Raw genomic sequence first — 22,865 nt, 5'->3', positions numbered from 1 at the left:
GGAGCAGCCATGGCCGAGTGGTTAAGGCGTCTGACTAGAAATCAGATGTGATCTTCACGCGCAGGTTCGAATCCTGCTGGCTGCGATTCGTACAATCAAGAGGGGCAGTTTTTTAGATGGGTCAATATAGTACTTTTTTTTCAGATTTGTTTTGAATATTGAGATTTGCGGTTTTTGGTATCTTTTTTTTTTTAAAAAAAAAGATGTGGAGTTGAATTATTTTAAAAAAAAAAACATATACCTTTACCTTGAAATACAATTTCTACTTTTTTGAGATTTTCATATTTCTGAGCAGCCATGCCCGAGTGGTTACGGCGTCTGACTAGAAATCAAATGTGATCATCACGCGCAGGTTCGAATCCTGCTGGCTGCGATACGCACTAGCAAGAGGGGGAGTTTCTCAGATGGGTCAGTAGAGTATGTTCTTTCTCAGATTTGTTTCGAGTATTGAGTTATTGCGGTTTTTGTATCTGACTTTTGAAAAAAAAGATGTCGCGTTGAATTATTATGATTTCAAAAAAAAACATTTACATTTACCTTGAAATACAATTCATATTTTTTGAGATTTTTTCCTCCTTCGGAGCAGCCATGGCCGAGAGGTTAAGGCGTCTGACAAGAAAGCAGTTGTGATTTTAACGCGCAGGTTCGAATCCTGCTGGCTGCGATTCGCACAAGCAAGAGGGGCAGTTTTTAGATGGGTCAAAAGAGTATTTTTTTTTCCTCAGATATGTTTCGAATATTGAGTTTTTGCGGTTATTGGTATGTGTTTTTTGAAAAAAAAAAGATGTCGAGTTGAATTATTATGATTTTTTTTTTAAAAAAACATATACCTTTATCTTGAAATACAATTCACTATTTCTTTGAGATTTTTAACCATTCGGTGCAGACATGGCCGAGTGGTTAAGGCGTCTGACTAGAAAGCAGCTGTGGTCTTCACGCGCAGGTTCGAATCCTGCTGGCTGCGATTTGTACAAGCCAAAGGAGCTGATTTTTAGATGGATCAATAGAGTATTTTTTTCTCAGATTTGTTTTGAATATTGAGTTTTTGCGGTTATTGGTATGTGTTTTTTGAAAAAAAAGATGTCGAGTTGAGTTATTATGATTTTAAAAAAAAACATATACATTTACCTTGAAATACAATTCCTATTTCTTTGAGATTTTTACTCATTAGGAGCATCCATGGCCGAGTGGTTAAGGCGTCTGACTAGAAATCAGATGTGATCTTCACGCGCAGGTTCGAATCCTGCTGGCTGCGATTTGTACAAGCAAGAGGAGCTGTTTTTTAAATGGGTCAATAGAGTATTTTTTTCTCAGATTTGTTTCGAATATTGCGTTTTTGCGGTAATTGGAATGTGTTTTTTGAAAAAAAAAGATGTCGAGTTGAATTATTATGATTTAAAAAAAAACATAAACATTTACCTTGAAATACAATTCCTATTTCTTTGAGATTTTTAAGCATTCGATGCAGCCATGGCCGAGTGGTTAAGGCGTCTGACTAGAAATCAGATGTGATCTTCACGCGCAGGTTCGAATCCTGCTGGCTGCGATTCGTACAAGCAAGAGGGGAAGTTTTTTAGATGAGTCAATAGAATATTTTTTTCCTCAGATTTGTTTCGAATATTGAGTTTTTGCGGTTATTGGTATGTGTTTTTTGAAAAAAAAAGATGTCGAGTTGAATTATTATGATTTTTTTTTTAAAAAAACATATACCTTTATCTTGAAATACAATTCACTATTTCTTTGAGATTTTTAACCATTCGGTGCAGACATGGCCGAGTGGTTAAGGCGTCTGACTAGAAAGCAGCTGTGATCTTCACGCGCAGGTTCGAATCCTGCTGGCTGCGATTTGTACAAGCAAGAGGAGCTGATTTTTAGATGGATCAATAGAGTATTTTTTTCTCAGATTTGTTTTGAATTTTGAGTTTTTGCGGTTATTGGTATGTGTTTTTTGAAAAAAAAGATGTCGAGTTGAATTATTATGATTTTTTAAAAAAAAAAACATATACATTTACCTTGAAATACAATTCCTATTTCTTTGAGTTTTTTAATCATTCGGCGCAGCCATAGCCGAGTGGTTAAGGTGTCTGACTAGAAAGAAGATGTGATCTTCACGCAAGGTTTCGAATCCTGCTGGCTGCGATTTGTACAAGCAAGAGGAGCTGTTTTTTAGATGGGTCAAAAGAGTATTTTATTCTCAGATTTGTTTTGAATATTGAGTTTTTGCGGTTATTGGTATGTGTTTTTTGAAGAAAAAAAAAGATGTCGAGTTGAATTATTATGGTTTGAAAAAAAAACATATACATTTACCTTGAAATACAATTCCTATTTCTTTGAGATTTTTAATCATTCGGAGCAGCCATGGCCGAGTGGTTAAGGCGTCTGACTAGAAATCAGATGTGATCTTCACGCAAGGTTTCGAATCCTGCTGGCTGCGATTTGTACAAGCAAGAGGAGCTGTTTTTTAGATGGGTCAATAGAGTATTTTTTTCTCAGATTTGTTTCGAATATTGAGTTTTTGCGGTTATTGGTATGTGTTTTTTGAAAAAAAAAGATGTCGAGTTGAATTATTATGATTTTTTTTTAAAAAAACATATACATTTACCTTGAAATATAATTCCTATTTCTTTGAGATTTTTAATCATTCGGCGCAGCCATAGCCGAGTGGTAAAGGCGTCTGACTAGAAAGAAGATGTGATCTTCACGCGCAGGTTCGAATCCTGCTGGCTGCGATTTGTACAAGTAAGAGGAGCTGTTTTTTAGATGGGTCAAAAGAGTATTTTTTTCTCAGATTTGTTTTCAATATTGAGTTTTTGCGGTTATTGGTATGTGTTTTTTGAAGAAAAAAAAGATGTCGAGTTGAATTATTATGATTTTTAAAAAAAACATATACATTTACCTTGAAATACAATTCCTATTTCTTTGAGATTTGTAATCATTCGGAGCAGCCATGGCCGAGTGGTTAAGGCGTCTGACTAGAAATCAGATGTGATCTTAACGCGCAGGTTCGAATCCTGCTGGCTGCGATTCGTACTAGCAAGAGGGGCAGGTTTTTAGAAGGCTCAAAAAAGTATTTTTTTCTCAGATTTGCTTCGAATATAGAGTTATTGCGGTTTTTGCTATCTGTTTTTTGAAAAAAATAGATGTCGAGTTGAATTATTTTTTTCAAAAAAAAAACATATAAATTTTACCTTGCATTACAATTCCTATTTTGTTGAGATTTTGATAATTCTGAGCAGCCATGCCCGAGTGGTTAAGGCATCTGACTAGAAATCAGATGTGATCATCACGCGCAGGTTTGAATCCTGCTGGCTGCGATACGCACTAGCTAGAGGGGGAGTTTTTCAGATGGGTCAGTAGAGTATGTTCTTTCTCAGATTTGTTTCGAGTATTGAGTTATTGCGGTTTTTGTATCTGATTTTTGAAAAAAAAAGATGTCGTGTTGAAACAAAATTTTAAAATTGACATATGCTTTTACCTTGAAATAGAGTACCTTTTTTGAGATATTTTCCATCCTTCGTAGCAGCCATGGCCGAGTGGTTAAGGCGTCTGACTAGAAAGAAGATGTGATCTTCACGCGCAGGTTCGAATCCTGCTGGCTGCGATTCGTACAAGCAAGAGGGGCAGTTTCTTAGATGGGGCAGTAGAGTATGTTCTTTCTCAGATTTGTTTCGAGTATTGAGTTATTGCGGTTTTTGTATCTGATTTTTGAAAAAAAAGATGTCGCGTTGAATTATTATGATTTCAAAAAAAAACATTTACATTTACCTTGAAATACAATTCATATTTTTTGAGATTTTTTCCTCCTTCGGAGCAGCCATGGCCGAGAGGTTAAGGCGTCTGACAAGAAAGCAGTTGTGATTTTAACGCGCAGGTTCGAATCCTGCTGGCTGCGATTCGCACAAGCAAGAGGGGCAGTTTTTAGATGGGTCAAAAGAGTATTTTTTTTTCCTCAGATATGTTTCGAATATTGAGTTTTTGCGGTTATTGGTATGTGTTTTTTGAAAAAAAAAAGATGTCGAGTTGAATTATTATGATTTTTTTTTTAAAAAACATATACCTTTATCTTGAAATACAATTCACTATTTCTTTGAGATTTTTAACCATTCGGTGCAGACATGGCCGAGTGGTTAAGGCGTCTGACTAGAAAGCAGCTGTGGTCTTCACGCGCAGGTTCGAATCCTGCTGGCTGCGATTTGTACAAGCCAAAGGAGCTGATTTTTAGATGGATCAATAGAGTATTTTTTTCTCAGATTTGTTTTGAATATTGAGTTTTTGCGGTTATTGGTATGTGTTTTTTGAAAAAAAAAGATGTCGAGTTGAGTTATTATGATTTAAAAAAAAAACATATACATTTACCTTGAAATACAATTCCTATTTCTTTGAGATTTTTACTCATTAGGAGCATCCATGGCCGAGTGGTTAAGGCGTCTGACTAGAAATCAGATGTGATCTTCACGCGCAGGTTCGAATCCTGCTGGCTGCGATTTGTACAAGCAAGAGGAGCTGTTTTTTAAATGGGTCAAAAGAGTATTTTTTTCTCAGATTTGTTTCGAATATTGCGTTTTTGCGGTAATTGGAATGTGTTTTTTGAAAAAAAAAGATGTCGAGTTGAATTATTATGATTTAAAAAAAAAACATAAACATTTACCTTGAAATACAATTCCTATTTCTTTGAGATTTTTAAGCATTCGGTGCAGCCATGGCCGAGTGGTTAAGGCGTCTGACTAGAAATCAGATGTGATCTTCACGCGCAGGTTCGAATCCTGCTGGCTGCGATTCGTACAAGCAAGAGGGGAAGTTTTTTAGATGAGTCAATAGAATATTTTTTTTCCTCAGATTTGTTTCGAATATTGAGTTTTTGCGGTTATTGGTATGTGTTTTTTGAAAAAAAAAGATGTCGAGTTGAATTATTATGATTTTTTTTTTAAAAAAACATATACCTTTATCTTGAAATACAATTCACTATTTCTTTGAGATTTTTAACCATTCGGTGCAGACATGGCCGAGTGGTTAAGGCGTCTGACTAGAAAGCAGCTGTGATCTTCACGCGCAGGTTCGAATCCTGCTGGCTGCGATTTGTACAAGCAAGAGGAGCTGATTTTTAGATGGATCAATAGAATATTTTTTTCTCAGATTTGTTTTGAATATTGAGTTTTTGCGGTTATTGGTATGTGTTTTTTGAAAAAAAAGATGTCGAGTTGAATTATTATGATTTTTTAAAAAAAAACATATACATTTACCTTGAAATACAATTCCTATTTCTTTGAGTTTTTTAATCATTCGGCGCAGCCATAGCCGAGTGGTTAAGGTGTCTGACTAGAAAGAAGATGTGATCTTCACGCAAGGTTTCGAATCCTGCTGGCTGCGATTTGTACAAGCAAGAGGAGCTGTTTTTTAGATGGGTCAAAAGAGTATTTTATTCTCAGATTTGTTTTGAATATTGAGTTTTTGCGGTTATTGGTATGTGTTTTTTGAAGAAAAAAAAAGATGTCGAGTTGAATTATTATGGTTTGAAAAAAAAACATATACATTTACCTTGAAATACAATTCCTATTTCTTTGAGATTTTTAATCATTCGGAGCAGCCATGGCCGAGTGGTTAAGGCGTCTGACTAGAAATCAGATGTGATCTTCACGCAAGGTTTCGAATCCTGCTGGCTGCGATTTGTACAAGCAAGAGGAGCTGTTTTTTAGATGGGTCAATAGAGTATTTTTTTCTCAGATTTGTTTCGAATATTGAGTTTTTGCGGTTATTGGTATGTGTTTTTTGAAAAAAAAAGATGTCGAGTTGAATTATTATGATTTTTTTTTAAAAAAAACATATACATTTACCTTGAAATATAATTCCTATTTCTTTGAGATTTTTAATCATTCGGCGCAGCCATAGCCGAGTGGTAAAGGCGTCTGACTAGAAAGAAGATGTGATCTTCACGCGCAGGTTCGAATCCTGCTGGCTGCGATTTGTACAAGTAAGAGGAGCTGTTTTTTAGATGGGTCAAAAGAGTATTTTTTTCTCAGATTTGTTTTCAATATTGAGTTTTTGCGGTTATTGGTATGTGTTTTTTGAAGAAAAAAAAGATGTCGAGTTGAATTATTATGATTTTAAAAAAAACATATACATTTACCTTGAAATACAATTCCTATTTCTTTGAGATTTGTAATCATTCGGAGCAGCCATGGCCGAGTGGTTAAGGCGTCTGACTAGAAATCAGATGTGATCTTAACGCGCAGGTTCGAATCCTGCTGGCTGCGATTCGTACTAGCAAGAGGGGCAGGTTTTTAGAAGGCTCAAAAAAGTATTTTTTTCTCAGATTTGCTTCGAATATAGAGTTATTGCGGTTTTTGCTATCTGTTTTTTGAAAAAAATAGATGTCGAGTTGAATTATTTTTTTCAAAAAAAAAACATATAAATTTTACCTTGCATTACAATTCCTATTTTGTTGAGATTTTGATAATTCTGAGCAGCCATGCCCGAGTGGTTAAGGCATCTGACTAGAAATCAGATGTGATCATCACGCGCAGGTTTGAATCCTGCTGGCTGCGATACGCACTAGCTAGAGGGGGAGTTTTTCAGATGGGTCAGTAGAGTATGTTCTTTCTCAGATTTGTTTCGAGTATTGAGTTATTGCGGTTTTTGTATCTGATTTTTGAAAAAAAAAAGATGTCGTGTTGAAACAAAATTTTAAAATTGACATATGCTTTTACCTTGAAATAGAGTACCTTTTCTGAGATATTTTCCATCCTTCGTAGCAGCCATGGCCGAGTGGTTAAGGCGTCTGACTAGAAAGAAGATGTGATCTTCACGCGCAGGTTCGAATCCTGCTGGCTGCGATTCGTACAAGCAAGAGGGGCAGTTTCTTAGATGGGGCAGTAGAGTATGTTCTTTCTCAGATTTGTTTCGAGTATTGAGTTATTGCGGTTTTTGTATCTGATTTTTGAAAAAAAAGATGTCGTGTTGAAACAAAATTTTAAAATTGACATATGCTTTTACCTTGAAATAGAGTACCTTTTTTGAGATTTTTTCCATCCTTCGTAGCAGCCATGGCCGAGTGGTTAAGGCGTCTGACCATGGCCGAGTGGTTAAGGCGTCGTAGCAGCCATGGCCGAGTGGTGAAGGGTCAATAGAGTATTTTTTTCTCAGATTTGTTTTGAATATTGAGTTTTTGCGGTTATTGGTATGTGTTTTTTGAAAAAAAAAAGATGTCGAGTTGAATTATTATGATTTAAAAAAAACATATACATTTACCTTGAAATACAATTCCTATTTCTTTGAGATTTTTAATCATTCGGAGCAGCCATGGCCGAGTGGTTAAGGCGTGTGACTAGAAATCAGATGTGATCTACACGCGCAGGTTCGAATCCTGCTGGCTGCGATTTGTACAAGCAAGAGGAGCTGTTTTTTAGATGGGTCAATAGAGTATTTTTTTCTCCGATTTGTTTCGAATATTGAGTTTTTGCGGTTATTGGTATGTGTTTTTTGAAAAAAAAAGATGTCGAGTTGAATTATTATGATTTAAAAAAAACATATACATTTACCTTGAAATACAATTCCTATTTCTTTGAGATTTGTAATCATTCGGAGCAGCCATGGCCGAGTGGTTAAGGCGTCTGACTAGATATCAGATGTGATCTTCACGCGCATGTTCGAATCTTGCTGGCTGCGTTTCGTACTAGCAAGAGGGGGAGTTTTTTAGATGGCTCAATAGAGTATTTTTTCTCAGATTTATTTTGAATATTGAGATTTGCGGTTATTGGTATGTGTTTTTTGAAAAAAAAAGATGTCGAGTTGAATTTTTTTTTAAAAAAAACATATACCTTTTACCTTGAAATACAATTCCTATTTTGTTGAGATTTTCATAACTCGGAGCAGCCATGCCCGAGTGGTTAAGGCGTCTGACTAGAAATCAGATGTGATCATCACGCGCAGGTTTGAATCCTGCTGGCTGCGATACGCACTAGCAAGAGGGGGAGTTTTTCAGATGGGTCAGTAGAGTATGTTCTTTCTCAGATTTGTTTCGAGTATTGAGTTATTGCGGTTTTTGTATCTGATTTTTGAAAAAAAAAGATGTCGTGTTGAAACAAAATTTTAAAATTGACATATGCTTTTACCTTGAAATAGAGTACCTTTTTTGAGATTTTTTCCATCCTTCGTAGCAGCCATGCCCGAGTGGTTAAGGCGTCTGACTAAAAAGAAGATGTGATATTCACGCGCAGGTTCGAATCCTGCTGGCTGCGATTTGTACAAGCAAGAGGAGCTGTTTTTTAGATGGGTCAATAGAGTATTTTTTTCTCAGCTTTGTTTTGAATATTGAGTTTTTGCGGTTATTGGTATGTGTTTTTTGAAAAAAAAAAGATGTCGAGTTGAATTATTATGATTTAAAAAAAATATATACATTTACCTTGAAATACAATTCCTATTTCTTTGAGGTTTTTAAGCATTCGGAGCAGCCATGGCCAAGTGGTTAAGGCGTCTGACTAGAAATCAGATGTGATCTTCACGCGCAGGTTCGAATCCTGCTGGCTGCGATTTGTACAAGCAAGAGGAGATGTTTTTTAGATGGGTCAATAGAGTATTTTTTGCTCAGATTTGTTTCGAATATGGAGTTTTTGCGGTTATTGGTATGTGTTTTTTGAAAAAAAAGATGTCGAGTTGAATTATTATGATTTAAAAAAAAACATATACATTTACCTTGAAATACAATTCCTATTTCTTTGAGATTTGTAATCATTCGGAGCAGCCATGGCCGAGTGGTTAAGGCGTCTGACTAGAAATCAGATGTGATCTTCACGCGCAGGTTCGAATCCTGCTGGCTGCGATTCGTACTAGCAAGAGGGGCAGGTTTTTAGAAGGCTCAAAAAAGTATTTTTTTTCTCAGATTTGCTTCAAATATCGAGTTATTGCGGTTTTTGCTATCTGTTTTTTGAAAAAAAAGATGTCGAGTTGAATCCTGCTGGCTGCGATACCTTTTACCTTGAAATACAATTCCTATTTTGTTGAGATTTGTAATCATTCGGAGCAGCCATGGCCGAGTGGTTAAGGCGTCTGACTAGAAATCAGATGTGATCATCACGCGCAGGTTTGAATGCTGCTGGCTGCGATACGCACTAGCAAGAGGGGCAGGTTTTTAGAAGGCTCAAAAAAGTATTTTTTTTCTCAGATTTGCTTCAAATATCGAGTTATTGCGGTTTTTGCTATCTGTTTTTTGAAAAAAAAAAGATGTCGAGTTGAATCCTGCTGGCTGCGATACCTTTTACCTTGAAATACAATTCCTATTTTGTTGAGATTTGTAATCATTCGGAGCAGCCATGGCCGAGTGGTTAAGGCGTCTGACTAGAAATCAGATGTGATCATCACGCGCAGGTTTGAATGCTGCTGGCTGCGATACGCACTAGCAAGAGGAGGAGTTTTTCAGATGGGTCAGTAGAGTATGTTCTTTCTCAGATTTGTTTCGAGTATTGAGTTATTGCGGTTTTTGTATCTGATTTTTGAAAAAAAAAGATGTCGTGTTGAAACAAAATTTTAAAATTGACATATGCTTTTACCTTGAAATAGAGTACTTTTTTTGAGATTTTTTCCATCCTTCGTAGCAGCCATGGCCGAGTGGTTAAGGCTTCTGACTGGAAATCAGATGTGATCTTCACGCGCAGGTTCGAAGCTGCTGGCTGCGATTCGTACAAGCAAGAGGGGCAGTTTCTTAGATGGGTCAGTAGAGTATGTTTTTTCTCAGATTTGTTTCGAGTATTAAGTTATTGCGGTTTTTGTATCTGATTTTTGAAAAAAACATGTCGCGTTGAATCAAATTTTTAAAATTGACATATGCATTTGCTTGAAATACAGTACCTATTTTTTTGAGATTTTTGCATCATTCGGATCAGCCATGGCTGAGTGGCTAAGGCGTCTGACTAGAAATCACATGTGATCATCACGCGCAGGTTCGAATCCTGCTGGCTGCGATACGCACTAGCAAGAGGGCGAGTTTTTCAGATGGGGCAAGTAGAGTAAGTTTTTTCTCAGATTTTTTTTCGAATATTGAGTTATTGCGGTTTTTGTATCTGATTTTTGAAAAAAAAAGATGTCGCGTTGAATCAAAATTTTAAAATTGACATATGCATTTACCTTGAAATACAGTACCTATTTTTCGAAAACTTTCCATCATTCGGAGCAGCCATGGCCGAGTGGTTAAGGCGTCCGACTAGAAATCAGTTGTGATCATCACGCGCAGGTTCGAATCCTGCTGGCTGCGATACGCATTAGCAAGAGGTGGAGTTTTTTAGATGGGTCAGTAGAGTATGTTTTTTATCAGATTTGTTTCGAGTATTGAATTTTTGCGGTTTTTGTATCTGATTTTTGAAAAAAAAAAGATGTCGCGTTGAATCAAAATTTTAAAATTGACATATACATTTACCATGAAATACAATACCTTTTTTTGAGATTTTTCCATCATGCAGAACAGCCATGGCCGAGTGGTTAAGGCGTCTGACGAGAAATCAGATGTGAGCATCACGCGCAGGTTCGAATCCTGCTGTCTGCGATTCGTACAAGCAAGAGTGGCAGTTTTTTTAGATGGGTCAGTAGAGAATGTTTTTTCTTAGATTTGTTTCGAGTATTGAGTTATTGCGGTTTTTGTATCTGATTTTTGAAAGAAAAAAGATGTCGCGTTGAATCAAAATTTTAAAATTGACATATACATTTACCATGAAATACAATACCTTTTTTTGAGATTTTTCCATCATGCAGAACAGCCATGGCCGAGTGGTTAAGGCGTCTGACGAGAAATCAGATGTGAGCATCACGCGCAGGTTCGAATCCTGCTGTCTGCGATTCGTACAAGCAAGAGTGGCAGTTTTTTAGATGGGTCAGTAGAGAATGTTTTTTCTTAGATTTGTTTCGAGTATTGAGTTATTGCGGTTTTTGTATCTGATTTTTGAAAGAAAAAAGATGTCGCGTTGAATCAAAATTTTAAAATTGACATTTGCAGTTACCTTGAAATACAGTACCTATTTTTTGAGATTTTTCCATCATTCGGAGCAGCCATGGCCGAGTGGTTAAGTCGTCTGACTAGAAATCAGATGTGATCTTCACGCGCAGGTTCGAATCCTGCTGGCTGCGATTCGTACAAGCAAGAGGTGCAGTTTCTTAGATGGGTCAGTAGAGTATGTTTTTTCTCAGATTTGTTTCGAGTATTAAGTTATTGCGGTTTTTGTATCTGATTTTTGAAAAAAACATGTCGCGTTGAATCAAATTTTTAAAATTGACATATGCATTTGCTTGAAATACAGTACCTATTTTTTTGAGATTTTTGCATCATTCGGATCAGCCATGGCTGAGTGGCTAAGGCGTCTGACTAGAAATCACATGTGATCATCACGCGCAGGTTCGAATCCTGCTGGCTGCGATACGCACTAGCAAGAGGGCGAGTTTTTCAGATGGGGCAAGTAGAGTAAGTTTTTTCTCAGATTTTTTTTCGAATATTGAGTTATTGCGGTTTTTGTATCTGATTTTTGAAAAAAAAAGATGTCGCGTTGAATCAAAATTTTAAAATTGACATATGCATTTACCTTGAAATACAGTACCTATTTTTCGAAAACTTTCCATCATTCGGAGCAGCCATGGCCGAGTGGTTAAGGCGTCCGACTAGAAATCAGTTGTGATCATCACGCGCAGGTTCGAATCCTGCTGGCTGCGATACGCATTAGCAAGAGGTGGAGTTTTTTAGATGGGTCAGTAGAGTATGTTTTTTATCAGATTTGTTTCGAGTATTGAATTTTTGCGGTTTTTGTATCTGATTTTTGAAAAAAAAAAGATGTCGCGTTGAATCAAAATTTTAAAATTGACATATACATTTACCATGAAATACAATACCTTTTTTTGAGATTTTTCCATCATGCAGAACAGCCATGGCCGAGTGGTTAAGGCGTCTGACGAGAAATCAGATGTGAGCATCACGCGCAGGTTCGAATCCTGCTGTCTGCGATTCGTACAAGCAAGAGTGGCAGTTTTTTAGATGGGTCAGTAGAGAATGTTTTTTCTTAGATTTGTTTCGAGTATTGAGTTATTGCGGTTTTTGTATCTGATTTTTGAAAGAAAAAAGATGTCGCGTTGAATCAAAATTTTAAAATTGACATATACATTTACCATGAAATACAATACCTTTTTTTGAGATTTTTCCATCATGCAGAACAGCCATGGCCGAGTGGTTAAGGCGTCTGACGAGAAATCAGATGTGAGCATCACGCGCAGGTTTGAATCCTGCTGTCTGCGATTCGTACAAGCAAGAGTGGCAGTTTTTTAGATGGGTCAGTAGAGAATGTTTTTTCTTAGATTTGTTTCGAGTATTGAGTTATTGCGGTTTTTGTATCTGATTTTTGAAAGAAAAAAGATGTCGCGTTGAATCAAAATTTTAAAATTGACATATGCAGTTACCTTGAAATACAGTACCTATTTTTTGAGATTTTTCCATCATTCGGAGCAGCCATGGCCGAGTGGTTAAGTCGTCTGACTAGAAATCAGATGTGATCTTCACGCGCAGGTTCGAATCCTGCTGGCTGCGATTCGTACAAGCAAGAGGTGCAGTTTCTTAGATGGGTCAGTAGAGTATGTTTTTTCTCAGATTTGTTTCGAGTATTAAGTTATTGCGGTTTTTGTATCTGATTTTTGAAAAAAACATGTCGCGTTGAATCAAATTTTTAAAATTGACATATGCATTTGCTTGAAATACAGTACCTATTTTTTGAGATTTTTGCATCATTCGGATCAGCCATGGCTGAGTGGCTAAGGCGTCTGACGAGAAATCAGATGTGAGCATCACGCGCAGGTTCGAATCCTGCTGTCTGCGATTCGTACAAGCAAGAGTGGCAGTTTTTTAGATGGGTCAGTAGAGAATGTTTTTTCTTAGATTTGTTTCGAGTATTGAGTTATTGCGGTTTTTGTATCTGATTTTTGAAAGAAAAAAAATGTCGCGTTGAATCAAAATTTTAAAATTGACATATGCAGTTACCTTGAAATACAGTACCTATTTTTTGAGATTTTTCCATCATTCGGAGCAGCCATGGCCGAGTGGTTAAGTCGTCTGACTAGAAATCAGATGTGATCTTCACGCGCAGGTTCGAATCCTGCTGGCTGCGATTCGTACAAGCAAGAGGTGCAGTTTCTTAGATGGGTCAGTAGAGTATGTTTTTTCTCAGATTTGTTTCGAGTATTAAGTTATTGCGGTTTTTGTATCTGATTTTTGAAAAAAACATGTCGCGTTGAATCAAATTTTTAAAATTGACATATGCATTTGCTTGAAATACAGTACCTATTTTTTGAGATTTTTGCATCATTCGGATCAGCCATGGCTGAGTGGCTAAGGCTTCTGACTAGAAATCACATGTGATCATCACGCGCAGGTTCGAATCCTGCTGGCTGCGATACGCACTAGCAAGAGGGCGAGTTTTTCAGACGGGGCAAGTAGAGTAAGTTTTTCTCAGATTTTTTTCGAATATTGAGTTATTGCGGTTTTTGTATCTGATTTTTGAAAAAAAAAAGATGTCGCGTTGAATCAAAATTTTAAAATTGACATATGCATTTACCTTGAAATACAGTACCTATTTTTCGAAAACTTTCGATCATTCGGAGCAGCCATGGCCGAGTGGTTAAGGCGTCCGACTAGAAATCAGTTGTGATCATCACGCGCAGGTTCGAATCCTGCTGGCTGCGATACGCATTAGCAAGAGGTGGAGTTTTTTAGATGGGTCAGTAGAGTATGTTTTTTATCAGATTTGTTTCGAGTATTGAGTTTTTGCGGTTTTTGTATCTGATTTTTGAAAAAAAAGAGATGTCGCGTTGAATCAAAATTTTAAAATTGACATATACATTTACCATGAAATACAGTACCTTTTTTTGGGATTTTTCCATCATGCAGAACAGCCATGGCCGAGTGGTTAAGGCGTCTGACGAGAAATCAGATGTGAGCATCACGCGCAGGTTCGAATCTTGCTGTCTGCGATTCGTACAAGCAAGAGTGGCAGTTTTTTAGATGGGTCAGTAGAGAATGTTTTTTCTTAGATTTGTTTCGAGTATTGAGTTATTGCGGTTTTGTATCTGATTTTTGAAAGAAAAAAGATGTCGCGTTGAATCAAAATTTTAAAATTGACATATGCATTTACCTTGAAATACAGTACCTATTTTTTGAGATTTTTCCATCATTCGGAGCAGCCATGGCCGAGTGGTTAAGTCGTCTGACTAGAAATCAGATGTGATCTTCACGCGCAGGTTCGAATCCTGCTGGCTGCGATTCGTACAAGCAAGAGGGGCAGTTTTTTAGATGGGTCAGTAGAGCATGTTTTTTCTCAGATTTGTTTCGAGTATTAAGTTATTGCGGTTTTTGTATCTGATTTTTGAAAAATAGATGTCGCGTTGAATCAAATTTTTAAAAATGACATATGCATTTGCTTGGAATACAGTACCTATTTTTTGAGATTTTTCCATCATTCGGATCAGCCATGGCCGAGTGGTTAAGGCGTCTGACGAGTAATCAGATGTGATCATCACGCGCAGGTTCGAATCCTGCTGGCTGCGATACGCACTAGCAACAGGGGCATTTTTTTAGATGGGTCAATAGGGTATTTTTTTTCTCAGATTTGTTTCGAATATTAAGTTATTGCGGTTTTTGTATCTGATTTTTGAAAAAAAAGATGTCGCGTTGAATCAAATTTTTAAAATTGACATATGCTTTTACCTTGAAATAGAGTACCCTTTTTGAGATTTTTTCCATCCTTCTTAGCAGCCATGGCCGAGTGGTTAAGGCGTCTGACTAGAAATCAGATGTGATCTTCACGCGCAGGTTCGAATCCTGCTGGCTGCGATTCGTACAAGCAAGAGGGGCAGTTTTTTAGATTGGTCAGTAGAGCATGTTTTTTCTCAGATTTGTTTCGAGTATTAAGTTATTGCGGTTTTTGTATCTGATTTTTGAAAAAAAGATGTCGCGTTGAATCAAATTTTTAAAAATGACGTATGCATTTGCTTGGAATACAGTACCTATTTTTTGAGATTTTTCCATCATTCGGATCAGCCATGGCCGAGTGGTTAAGGCGTCTGACTAGAAATCAGATGTGATCATCACGCGCAGGTTCGAATCCTGCTGGCTGCGATACGCACTAGCAAGAGGTCGAGTTTTTCAGATGGGTAAGTAGAGTATGTTTTTTCTCAGATTTGTTTCGAATATTGAGTTATTGCGGTTTTTGTATCTGATTTTTGAAAAAAAAAGATGTCGCGTTGAATCAAAATTTTAAAATTGACATATGCATTTACCTTGAAATACAGTACCTATTTTTCGAAAATTTTCCATCATTCGGAGCAGCCATGGCCGAGTGGTTAAGGCGTCCGACTAGAAATCAGTTGTGATCATCACGCGGAGGTTCGAATCCTGCTGGATGCGATACGCACTAGCAAGAGGTGGAGTTTTTTAGATGGGTCAGTAGAGTATGTTTTTTATCAGATTTGTTTCGAGTATTGAGTTTTTGCGGTTTTTGGATCTGATTTTTGAAAAAAAGATGTCGCGTTGAATCAAAATTTTAAAATTGACATATGCATTTACCATGAAATACAGTACCTTTTTTTTGAGATTTTTCCATCATGCGGAACAGCCATGGCCGAGTGGTTAAGGCGACTGACTAGAAATCAGATGTGATCATCACGCGCAGGTTCGAATCCTGCTGTCTGCGATTCGTACAAGCAAGAGTGGCAGTTTTTTAGATGGGTCAGTAGAGAATGTTTTTTCTTAGATTTGTTTCGAGTATTGAGTTATTGCGGTTTTTGTATCTGATTTTGAAAGAAAAAAGATGTCGCGTTGAATCAAAATTTTAAAATTGACATATGCATTTACCTTGAAATACAGTACCTATTTTTTGAGATTTTTCCATCAATCGGAGCAGCCATGGCCGAGTGGTTAAGTCGTATGACTAGAAATCAGATGTGATCTTCACGCGCAGGGTATAATCCTGCTGGCTGCGATTCGTACAAGCAAGAGGGGCAGTTTTTTAGATGGGTCAGTAGAGCATGTTTTTTCTCAGATTTGTTTCGAGTATTAAGTTATTGCGGTTTTTGTATCTGATTTTTGAAAAAAAGATGTCGCGTTGAATCAAATTTTTAAAAATGACATATGCATTTGCTTGGAATACAGTACCTATTTTTTGAGATTTTTCCATCATTCGGATCAGCCATGGCCGAGTGGTTAAGGCGTCTGACTAGTAATCAGATGTGATCATCACGCGCAGGTTCGAATCCTGCTGGCTGCGATACGCACTAGCAACAGGGGCATTTTTTTAGATGGGTCAATAGAGTATTTTTTTTCTCAGATTTGTTTCGAATATTAAGTTATTGCGGTTTTTGTATCTGATTTTTGAAAAAAAAGATGTCGCGTTGAATCAAATTTTTAAAATTGACATATGCTTTTACCTTGAAATAGAGTACCTTTTTTGAGATTTTTTCCATCCTTCGTAGCAGCCATGGCCGAGTGGTTAAGGCGTCTGACTAGAAATCAGATGTGATCTTCACGCGCACGTTCGAATCCTGCTGGCTGCGATTCGTACAAGCAAGAGGGGCAGTTTTTTAGATGGGTCAGTAGAGCATGTTTTTTCTCAGATTTGTTTCGAGTATTAAGTTATTGCGGTTTTTGTATCTGATTTTTGAAAAAAAGATGTCGCGTTGAATCAAATTTTTAAAAATGACGTATGCATTTGCTTGGAATACAGTACCTATTTTTTAAGATTTTTCCATCATTCGGATCAGCCATGGCCGAGTGGTTAAGGCGTCTGACTAGAAATCAGATGTGATCATCACGCGCAGGTTCGGATCCTGCTGGCTGCGATACGCACTAGCAAGAGGGCGAGTTTTTCAGATGGGTAAGTAGAGTATGTTTTTTCTCAGATTTGTTTCGAATATTGAGTTATTGCGGTTTTTGTATCTGATTTTTGAAAAAAAAAGATGTCGCGTTGAATCAAAATTTTAAAATTGACATATGCATTTACCTTGAAATACAGTACCTATTTTTCGAAAATTTTCCATTATTCGGAGCAGCCATGGCCGAGTGGTTAAGGCGTCCGACTAGAAATCAGTTGTGATCATCACGCGGAGGTTCGAATCCTGCTGGATGCGATACGCACTAGCAAGAGGTGGAGTTTTTTAGATGGGTCAGTAGAGTATGTTTTTTATCAGATTTGTTTCGAGTATTGAGTTTTTGCGGTTTTTGGATCTGATTTTTGAAAAAAAAGATGTCGCGTTGAATCAAAATTTTAAAATTGACATATGCATTTACCATGAAATACAGTACCTTTTTTTTGAGATTTTTCCATCATGCGGAACAGCCATGGCCGAGTGGTTAAGGCGACTGACTAGAAATCAGATGTGATCATCACGCGCAGGTTCGAATCCTGCTGGCTGCGATACGCACTAGCAAGAGGGTGAGTTTTTCAGATGGGTAAGTAGAGTATGTTTTTTTTCAGATTTGTTTCGAATATTGAGTTATTGCGGTTTTTGTATCTGATTTTTGAAAAAAAAGATGTCGCGTTGAATCAAAATTTTAAAATTGACATATGCATTTACCTTGAAGTACAGTACCTATTTTTCGAAAATTTTCCATCATTCGGAGCAGTCATGGCCGAGTGGTTAAGGTGTCCGACTAGAAAGCAGTTGTGATCATCACGCGCAGGTTCGAATCCTGCTGGCTGCGATACGCACTAGCAAGAGGTGGTGTTTTTAGATGGGTCAGTAGAGTATGTTTTTTATCAGATTTGTTTCGAGTATTGAGTTATTGCGGTTTTTGTATCTGATTTTTGAAAAAAAGATGTCGCATTGAATCAAATTTTTAAAAATGACGTATGCATTTGCTTGGAATACAGTACCTATTTTTTGAGATTTTTCCATCATTCGGATCAGCCATGGCCGAGTGGTTAAGGCGTCTGACTAGAAATCAGATGTGATCATCACGCGCAGGTTCGAATCCTGCTGGCTGCGATACGCACTAGCAAGAGGGCGAGTTTTTCAGATGGGTAAGTAGAGTATGTTTTTTCTCAGATTTGTTTCGAATATTGAGTTATTGCGGTTTTTGTATCTGATTTTTAAAAAAAAAAAGATGTCGCGTTGAATCCAAATTTTAAAATTGACATATGCATTTACCTTGAAATACAGTACCTATTTTTCGAAAATTTTCCATCATTCGGAGCAGCCATGGCCGAGTGGTTAAGGCGTCCGACTAGAAATCAGTTGTGATCATCACGCGGGGGTATGAATCCTGCTGGATGCGATACGCACTAGCAAGAGGTGGAGTTTTTTAGATGGGTCAGTAGAGTATGTTTTTTATCAGATTTGTTTCGAGTATTGAGTTTTTGCGGTTTTTGGATCTGATTTTTGAAAAAAAAAGATGTCGCGTTGAATCAAAATTTTAAAATTGACATATGCATTTACCATGAAATACAGTACCTTTTTTTTGAGATTTTTCCATCATGCGGAACAGCCATGGCCGAGTGGTTAAGGCGACTGACTAGAAATCAGATGTGATCATCACGCGCAGGTTCGAATCCTGCTGGCTGCGATACGCACTAGCAAGAGGGCGAGTTTTTCAGATGGGTAAGTAGAGTATGTTTTTTCTCAGATTTGTTTCGAATATTGAGTTATTGCGGTTTTTGTATCTGATTTTTGAAAAAAAAAAGATGTCGCGTTGAATCAAAATTTTAAAATTGACATATGCATTTACCTTGAAATACAGTACCTATTTTTCGAAAATTTTCCATCGTTCGGAGCAGCCATGGCCGAGTGGTTAAGGCGTCCGACTAGAAATCAGTTGTGATCATCACGCGGAGGTTCGAATCCTGCTGGATGCGATACGCACTAGCAAGAGGTGGAGTTTTTTAGATGGGTCAGTAGAGTATGTTTTTTATCGGATTTGTTTCGAGTATTGAGTTTTTGCGGTTTTTGGATCTGATTTTTGAAAAAAAAGATGTCGCGTTGAATCAAAATTTTAAAACTGACATATGCATTTACCATGAAATACAGTACCTTTTTTTTGAGATTTTTCCATCATGCGGAACAGCCATGGCCGAGTGGTTAAGGCGACTGACTAGAAATCAGATGTGATCATCACGCGCAGGTTCGAATCCTGCTGGCTGCGATACGCACTAGCAAGAGGGCGAGTTTTTCAGATGGGTAAGTAGAGTATGTTTTTTATCAGATTTGTTTCGAATATTGAGTTATTGCGGTTTTTGTATCTGATTTTTGAAAAAAAAAGATGTCGCGTTGAATCAAAATTTTAAAATTGACATATGCATTTACCTTGAAATACAGTACCTATTTTTCGAAAATTTGGCATCATTCGGAGCAGCCATGGCCGAGTGGTTAAGGCGTCCGACTAGAAATCAGTTGTGATCATCACGCGGAGGTTCGAATCCTGCTGGATGCGATACGCACTAGCAAGAGGTGGAGTTTTTTAGATGGGTCAGTAGAGTATGTTTTTTATCAGATTTGTTTCGAGTATTGAGTTTTTGCGGTTTTTGGATCTGATTTTTGAAAAAAAAGATGTCGCGTTGAATCAAAATTTTAAAATTGACATATGCATTTACCATGAAATACAGTACCTTTTTTTTGAGATTTTTCCATAATGCGGAACAGCCATAGCCGAGTGGTTAAGGCGTCTGACGAGAAACCAGATGTGAGCATCACGCGCAGATTCGAATCCTGCTGTCTGCGATTCGTACAAGCAAGAGTGGCAGTTTTTTAGATGGGTCAGTAGAGAATGTTTTTTTCTCAGATTTGTTTCGAGTATTGAGATGAGTTTTTTAGATGGGTCAGTAGAGAATGTTTTTTCTCAGATTTGTTTCGAGCACCGACCTCCTGTATGCTTCCACCTTAACACCAGGGAACGCAAACGTGACTGTAGGTCCATATATGACCGCCACGAACTCCGTGGCTGCTCTGATCAATGCTAAGGGATCGGTCCTCATAGCTAAGCTCAGATCAGTTAGCAGGGGCATGCCCCCAACATAACGTCGCACGTCTTCCTCCCTCTGAATCGTTTCATCCTCTCCTGTTCCAAAGCGATTCTGCTGCATGAGGTACTGTATAAGAGTATGTAGCAAATCTCATATCTTGTTCCAGGAATCCGTAGATCGCTTCACGTCGAATTTCCTCGCGTTCTCTCTCATCTGCTCCGGATAGCGTGTCAAATTCATCATCATCCCAAGATTCCATGCGTTATCGCTGTTGAGCAGTATCGCTGGTTCTTTCACAAAGTTGTCTGCTCCAAACGTCAGGAACAGGGCTAGTAATTCAACGATCGATATGAAGGAATTCTTTTATCAGATATCGAGAAAGCGAGGGGTAAATTTTCGCCAAGAAGGACGCTGTCGATCCGGCTCCTAACCCTTCCAGCATACTGTCAGTCCGGTCAAAGCCTTCTTCTCCCCTAACATTCTGTGTCCAGAAAGCTTCCAGGGTAGTTTCGCACACTCTATTTACGAACTCGGCTGACTTCTCTTCAGCATTTTTGGTCAGGTTTACCTCCTTCACTAGGTAGGCATGGACTTTCCTGATCATCACTGGGCCTCGCTCGAAAGCATCCGCGCCCAATGCTGCTACTCTAGGGGTCAAGTGCAGCCACTGGTTAGCCTCTGGTTTCGTTCTCAAAACCATCGCTTCCAAGTGAGCTCTCGTCTCCTTGTAGTTTTTTGTTCTCTCTTCTTCCTCCTTTACTTCCATCCCTCGAAACCCTAAATCATTTGACATTACTACGATTACTCGATGGTCATTGTCAATTCCTGGCTTCAGTTTGAGTTGTCGACTGAAGTTGGACAATTCCAACCCCAGTACTTCGCCTAACACTAACATTCGTAGTGAATGAATCTTAAATCCTCGCATCGCATTCGAGCTGTCAGACCACACCGCAGGCAATTCCGCCCTAAGTGGTCTTAGGTTCTCCATCTCTTTTCCGCGATTTGGGGCAGATATGATCACATCATATCTCCCTTCCGAGAGCAAAGCCAACATCGCATATACAAACTTCAGTCCGTCCGGGAGATGTGCATATCCCGGAGACAGTGCAAACACGGCTCACGGTGTTATCTTGGTTAAGGCACCTTCTTTCAGGGTGCCTACTACTTCACCCTTTGATTTGAGGATATCCTTTATAGCTGGCCATACAGCGCCTTCGGCTGTCGTAGGCTCTCTGAGTCTGCTCAGCAAACCCCTACTGTTCAGATGGTCCTTCATGCCAGCAAATACGATGGTTCAGTTCTGTCTCTCGTTGTACCCCGATTGCCATCGACACAGACTGCATTAGGTCCAGATCGACCGCTGCAAACATTATAACAAGCCAAAACAAAGACTTGGAGGTATACACGAAGTCTGAGCTTGTGACTATCATAATCTCTGCCTTCCTCTTTTCTGCTTTGTCACACGCAGCAAAGATGGTCTCATCTTTCTTGATCGCCTTCAATCCACCGTATCTCTGAACATCACCTTCTTGACTCACTTGTTTCGGGTACGATCTTTTTTTACATGACCTGGGGGTGCTTTTATCTGTCTGAACTTTTTTTTTACATGTTGTCTTATTGGTGCCCTCGTCGTCAGGAATCTTTCGGTTCTTTCTTCTCTATTTACCTCATCGTGATTCAGCTTCACATCCTGCAATGGTCTTGCATTTACTGGGCCCATTGTATTGTTTGAGGGCAGTCTCTCTAAGTCGGCAAATCTCAAGGCGGTTGTAGAGCTGAAGTTTATGCCAGCGGCTATCAACCAGTCCACGCCTGTTATTGAATACAGTCTGTTGACAGACAATCTCGCTCCATTCAACATCCTCATGGCATCTGCTGCAAAGATCACTGTCTGAGGGTTTAATTTCATCTGATCTTGTTTGTATGTATGCCACGGAGAAGGTATGGGCCTCGACCACATCAAAGAGCTCCTGTCTGGACGTCGCTCCTCTCTGCTGGTACTCGTCGTCTCTGATCTTGTCTCCGATCTCGAGGTGCTGGTCGTCTCCGTGATCGGATTGACAGGTCCTAATCTTCGTCGTGGTTGGATGGTTCGTCTCATTGGCGCTTCCCCCAATCGATCTTGTACATCTGTCCTTTGTCCTGGCTCGCTAGAGCTTTGCGGCCTGTAGGTTACGGCTGGGACCGTTCCCAAACGTGTTTCCAAGTTAGGGGGCGCAAAGGTTGTTCATCTGTCCTTCGTCCTGGCTCGCTAGAGCTTTGTCGCCTGTAGGTTACGGCTGGGACCGTTCCCAAACGTGTTTCTAAAATAGGGGGCACAAAGGTTCCCGGCTCATTCGTGGTTTCTTCCTTCTTTAGCACTCCCGTGTCAAAGAGCTCGACTTCAATTTCATCTAGTCTCTCCTGGAAGACTCGGTTAAAAAAAACATATACATTTACCTTGAAATACAATTCCTATTTCTTTGAGATTTTTAATCATTCGGAGCAGCCATGACCGAGTGGTTAAGGCGTCTGACTAGAAATCAGATGTGATCTTCACGCGCAGGTTCGAATCCTGCTGGCTGCGATTTGTACAAGCAAGAGGAGCTGTTTTTAAGATGGTTCAATAGAGTATTTTTTTCTCAGATTTGTTTCGAATATTGAGTTTTTGCGGTTATTGATATGTGTTTTTTGAAGAAAAAAAAGATGTCGAGTTGAATTATTATGATTTTAAAAAAAACATATACATTTACCTTGAAATACAATTCCTATTTCTTTGAGATTTGTAATTGTTCGGAGCAGCCATGGCCGAGTGGTTAAGTCGTCTGACTAGAAATCAGATGTGATCTTCACGCGCAGTTTCGTATCCTGCTGGCTGCGATTCGTACTAGCAAGAGGGGGAGTTTTTTAGATGGTCAATAG

General features: G+C 38.5%; 1 protein-coding gene and 59 non-coding genes across 60 annotated transcripts in view; all 60 read left to right on the top strand.

Moving 5' to 3' along the window:
• The window catches only part of LOC134839865 (low-density lipoprotein receptor-related protein 2-like), a 213,029-nt gene that overhangs the window by 146,962 nt on the left and 43,202 nt on the right, over positions 1-22,865 (top strand). The window lies entirely within an intron of this gene.
• Trnas-aga (transfer RNA serine (anticodon AGA)) lies at positions 4-85 on the top strand. The gene has a single exon. It is a non-coding gene; the product is annotated as a tRNA-Ser (tRNA).
• On the top strand, positions 292-373 carry Trnas-aga (transfer RNA serine (anticodon AGA)). Its single transcript has one exon. It is a non-coding gene; the product is annotated as a tRNA-Ser (tRNA).
• Positions 883-964, top strand: Trnas-aga (transfer RNA serine (anticodon AGA)). Its single transcript has one exon. It is a non-coding gene; the product is annotated as a tRNA-Ser (tRNA).
• Trnas-aga (transfer RNA serine (anticodon AGA)) lies at positions 1,174-1,255 on the top strand. Its single transcript has one exon. It is a non-coding gene; the product is annotated as a tRNA-Ser (tRNA).
• On the top strand, positions 1,465-1,546 carry Trnas-aga (transfer RNA serine (anticodon AGA)). The gene has a single exon. It is a non-coding gene; the product is annotated as a tRNA-Ser (tRNA).
• On the top strand, positions 1,763-1,844 carry Trnas-aga (transfer RNA serine (anticodon AGA)). Its single transcript has one exon. It is a non-coding gene; the product is annotated as a tRNA-Ser (tRNA).
• On the top strand, positions 2,353-2,434 carry Trnas-aga (transfer RNA serine (anticodon AGA)). The gene has a single exon. It is a non-coding gene; the product is annotated as a tRNA-Ser (tRNA).
• On the top strand, positions 2,648-2,729 carry Trnas-aga (transfer RNA serine (anticodon AGA)). The gene has a single exon. It is a non-coding gene; the product is annotated as a tRNA-Ser (tRNA).
• Positions 2,942-3,023, top strand: Trnas-aga (transfer RNA serine (anticodon AGA)). The gene has a single exon. It is a non-coding gene; the product is annotated as a tRNA-Ser (tRNA).
• Trnas-aga (transfer RNA serine (anticodon AGA)) lies at positions 3,233-3,314 on the top strand. The gene has a single exon. It is a non-coding gene; the product is annotated as a tRNA-Ser (tRNA).
• On the top strand, positions 3,520-3,601 carry Trnas-aga (transfer RNA serine (anticodon AGA)). The gene has a single exon. It is a non-coding gene; the product is annotated as a tRNA-Ser (tRNA).
• Trnas-aga (transfer RNA serine (anticodon AGA)) lies at positions 4,110-4,191 on the top strand. Its single transcript has one exon. It is a non-coding gene; the product is annotated as a tRNA-Ser (tRNA).
• On the top strand, positions 4,402-4,483 carry Trnas-aga (transfer RNA serine (anticodon AGA)). The gene has a single exon. It is a non-coding gene; the product is annotated as a tRNA-Ser (tRNA).
• On the top strand, positions 4,694-4,775 carry Trnas-aga (transfer RNA serine (anticodon AGA)). The gene has a single exon. It is a non-coding gene; the product is annotated as a tRNA-Ser (tRNA).
• Positions 4,993-5,074, top strand: Trnas-aga (transfer RNA serine (anticodon AGA)). The gene has a single exon. It is a non-coding gene; the product is annotated as a tRNA-Ser (tRNA).
• Trnas-aga (transfer RNA serine (anticodon AGA)) lies at positions 5,581-5,662 on the top strand. Its single transcript has one exon. It is a non-coding gene; the product is annotated as a tRNA-Ser (tRNA).
• Positions 5,877-5,958, top strand: Trnas-aga (transfer RNA serine (anticodon AGA)). Its single transcript has one exon. It is a non-coding gene; the product is annotated as a tRNA-Ser (tRNA).
• Positions 6,170-6,251, top strand: Trnas-aga (transfer RNA serine (anticodon AGA)). Its single transcript has one exon. It is a non-coding gene; the product is annotated as a tRNA-Ser (tRNA).
• Positions 6,461-6,542, top strand: Trnas-aga (transfer RNA serine (anticodon AGA)). Its single transcript has one exon. It is a non-coding gene; the product is annotated as a tRNA-Ser (tRNA).
• Trnas-aga (transfer RNA serine (anticodon AGA)) lies at positions 6,749-6,830 on the top strand. The gene has a single exon. It is a non-coding gene; the product is annotated as a tRNA-Ser (tRNA).
• Positions 7,291-7,372, top strand: Trnas-aga (transfer RNA serine (anticodon AGA)). Its single transcript has one exon. It is a non-coding gene; the product is annotated as a tRNA-Ser (tRNA).
• Positions 7,581-7,662, top strand: Trnas-aga (transfer RNA serine (anticodon AGA)). Its single transcript has one exon. It is a non-coding gene; the product is annotated as a tRNA-Ser (tRNA).
• On the top strand, positions 7,866-7,947 carry Trnas-aga (transfer RNA serine (anticodon AGA)). Its single transcript has one exon. It is a non-coding gene; the product is annotated as a tRNA-Ser (tRNA).
• On the top strand, positions 8,153-8,234 carry Trnaf-aaa (transfer RNA phenylalanine (anticodon AAA)). The gene has a single exon. It is a non-coding gene; the product is annotated as a tRNA-Phe (tRNA).
• Trnas-aga (transfer RNA serine (anticodon AGA)) lies at positions 8,444-8,525 on the top strand. The gene has a single exon. It is a non-coding gene; the product is annotated as a tRNA-Ser (tRNA).
• Trnas-aga (transfer RNA serine (anticodon AGA)) lies at positions 8,734-8,815 on the top strand. Its single transcript has one exon. It is a non-coding gene; the product is annotated as a tRNA-Ser (tRNA).
• Positions 9,016-9,097, top strand: Trnas-aga (transfer RNA serine (anticodon AGA)). Its single transcript has one exon. It is a non-coding gene; the product is annotated as a tRNA-Ser (tRNA).
• Positions 9,300-9,381, top strand: Trnas-aga (transfer RNA serine (anticodon AGA)). Its single transcript has one exon. It is a non-coding gene; the product is annotated as a tRNA-Ser (tRNA).
• On the top strand, positions 9,587-9,667 carry Trnas-gga (transfer RNA serine (anticodon GGA)). Its single transcript has one exon. It is a non-coding gene; the product is annotated as a tRNA-Ser (tRNA).
• Trnas-aga (transfer RNA serine (anticodon AGA)) lies at positions 9,872-9,953 on the top strand. The gene has a single exon. It is a non-coding gene; the product is annotated as a tRNA-Ser (tRNA).
• On the top strand, positions 10,162-10,243 carry Trnas-aga (transfer RNA serine (anticodon AGA)). The gene has a single exon. It is a non-coding gene; the product is annotated as a tRNA-Ser (tRNA).
• On the top strand, positions 10,445-10,531 carry Trnas-aga (transfer RNA serine (anticodon AGA)). Its single transcript has one exon. It is a non-coding gene; the product is annotated as a tRNA-Ser (tRNA).
• On the top strand, positions 10,734-10,820 carry Trnas-aga (transfer RNA serine (anticodon AGA)). Its single transcript has one exon. It is a non-coding gene; the product is annotated as a tRNA-Ser (tRNA).
• Trnas-aga (transfer RNA serine (anticodon AGA)) lies at positions 11,028-11,109 on the top strand. The gene has a single exon. It is a non-coding gene; the product is annotated as a tRNA-Ser (tRNA).
• Trnas-aga (transfer RNA serine (anticodon AGA)) lies at positions 11,314-11,395 on the top strand. The gene has a single exon. It is a non-coding gene; the product is annotated as a tRNA-Ser (tRNA).
• Positions 11,604-11,685, top strand: Trnas-aga (transfer RNA serine (anticodon AGA)). The gene has a single exon. It is a non-coding gene; the product is annotated as a tRNA-Ser (tRNA).
• On the top strand, positions 11,887-11,973 carry Trnas-aga (transfer RNA serine (anticodon AGA)). Its single transcript has one exon. It is a non-coding gene; the product is annotated as a tRNA-Ser (tRNA).
• On the top strand, positions 12,175-12,261 carry Trnas-aga (transfer RNA serine (anticodon AGA)). The gene has a single exon. It is a non-coding gene; the product is annotated as a tRNA-Ser (tRNA).
• Positions 12,469-12,550, top strand: Trnas-aga (transfer RNA serine (anticodon AGA)). The gene has a single exon. It is a non-coding gene; the product is annotated as a tRNA-Ser (tRNA).
• On the top strand, positions 12,757-12,835 carry Trnas-aga (transfer RNA serine (anticodon AGA)). The gene has a single exon. It is a non-coding gene; the product is annotated as a tRNA-Ser (tRNA).
• Positions 13,043-13,124, top strand: Trnas-aga (transfer RNA serine (anticodon AGA)). Its single transcript has one exon. It is a non-coding gene; the product is annotated as a tRNA-Ser (tRNA).
• On the top strand, positions 13,328-13,409 carry Trnas-aga (transfer RNA serine (anticodon AGA)). The gene has a single exon. It is a non-coding gene; the product is annotated as a tRNA-Ser (tRNA).
• Trnas-aga (transfer RNA serine (anticodon AGA)) lies at positions 13,617-13,698 on the top strand. Its single transcript has one exon. It is a non-coding gene; the product is annotated as a tRNA-Ser (tRNA).
• On the top strand, positions 13,900-13,986 carry Trnas-aga (transfer RNA serine (anticodon AGA)). Its single transcript has one exon. It is a non-coding gene; the product is annotated as a tRNA-Ser (tRNA).
• Trnas-aga (transfer RNA serine (anticodon AGA)) lies at positions 14,193-14,274 on the top strand. Its single transcript has one exon. It is a non-coding gene; the product is annotated as a tRNA-Ser (tRNA).
• On the top strand, positions 14,478-14,559 carry Trnat-agu (transfer RNA threonine (anticodon AGU)). Its single transcript has one exon. It is a non-coding gene; the product is annotated as a tRNA-Thr (tRNA).
• Trnas-aga (transfer RNA serine (anticodon AGA)) lies at positions 14,764-14,845 on the top strand. The gene has a single exon. It is a non-coding gene; the product is annotated as a tRNA-Ser (tRNA).
• Trnas-aga (transfer RNA serine (anticodon AGA)) lies at positions 15,049-15,130 on the top strand. The gene has a single exon. It is a non-coding gene; the product is annotated as a tRNA-Ser (tRNA).
• Trnas-aga (transfer RNA serine (anticodon AGA)) lies at positions 15,626-15,704 on the top strand. Its single transcript has one exon. It is a non-coding gene; the product is annotated as a tRNA-Ser (tRNA).
• Positions 16,196-16,277, top strand: Trnat-agu (transfer RNA threonine (anticodon AGU)). The gene has a single exon. It is a non-coding gene; the product is annotated as a tRNA-Thr (tRNA).
• On the top strand, positions 16,482-16,563 carry Trnas-aga (transfer RNA serine (anticodon AGA)). Its single transcript has one exon. It is a non-coding gene; the product is annotated as a tRNA-Ser (tRNA).
• On the top strand, positions 16,767-16,848 carry Trnas-aga (transfer RNA serine (anticodon AGA)). The gene has a single exon. It is a non-coding gene; the product is annotated as a tRNA-Ser (tRNA).
• Positions 17,342-17,423, top strand: Trnas-aga (transfer RNA serine (anticodon AGA)). Its single transcript has one exon. It is a non-coding gene; the product is annotated as a tRNA-Ser (tRNA).
• Trnas-aga (transfer RNA serine (anticodon AGA)) lies at positions 17,629-17,710 on the top strand. Its single transcript has one exon. It is a non-coding gene; the product is annotated as a tRNA-Ser (tRNA).
• Trnas-aga (transfer RNA serine (anticodon AGA)) lies at positions 17,913-17,994 on the top strand. Its single transcript has one exon. It is a non-coding gene; the product is annotated as a tRNA-Ser (tRNA).
• Positions 18,490-18,571, top strand: Trnas-aga (transfer RNA serine (anticodon AGA)). The gene has a single exon. It is a non-coding gene; the product is annotated as a tRNA-Ser (tRNA).
• Positions 19,066-19,147, top strand: Trnas-aga (transfer RNA serine (anticodon AGA)). The gene has a single exon. It is a non-coding gene; the product is annotated as a tRNA-Ser (tRNA).
• Trnas-aga (transfer RNA serine (anticodon AGA)) lies at positions 22,449-22,530 on the top strand. Its single transcript has one exon. It is a non-coding gene; the product is annotated as a tRNA-Ser (tRNA).
• On the top strand, positions 22,742-22,823 carry Trnas-aga (transfer RNA serine (anticodon AGA)). The gene has a single exon. It is a non-coding gene; the product is annotated as a tRNA-Ser (tRNA).

Source organism: Symsagittifera roscoffensis, chromosome 1 (genome assembly GCF_963678635.1).
Source record: "Symsagittifera roscoffensis chromosome 1, txSymRosc1.1, whole genome shotgun sequence".
Taxonomy (NCBI): domain Eukaryota; kingdom Metazoa; phylum Xenacoelomorpha; order Acoela; family Convolutidae; genus Symsagittifera; species Symsagittifera roscoffensis.
Note: the sequence above shows the minus strand (reverse complement) of the source record. Positions and strands in the feature narration are given on the sequence as shown.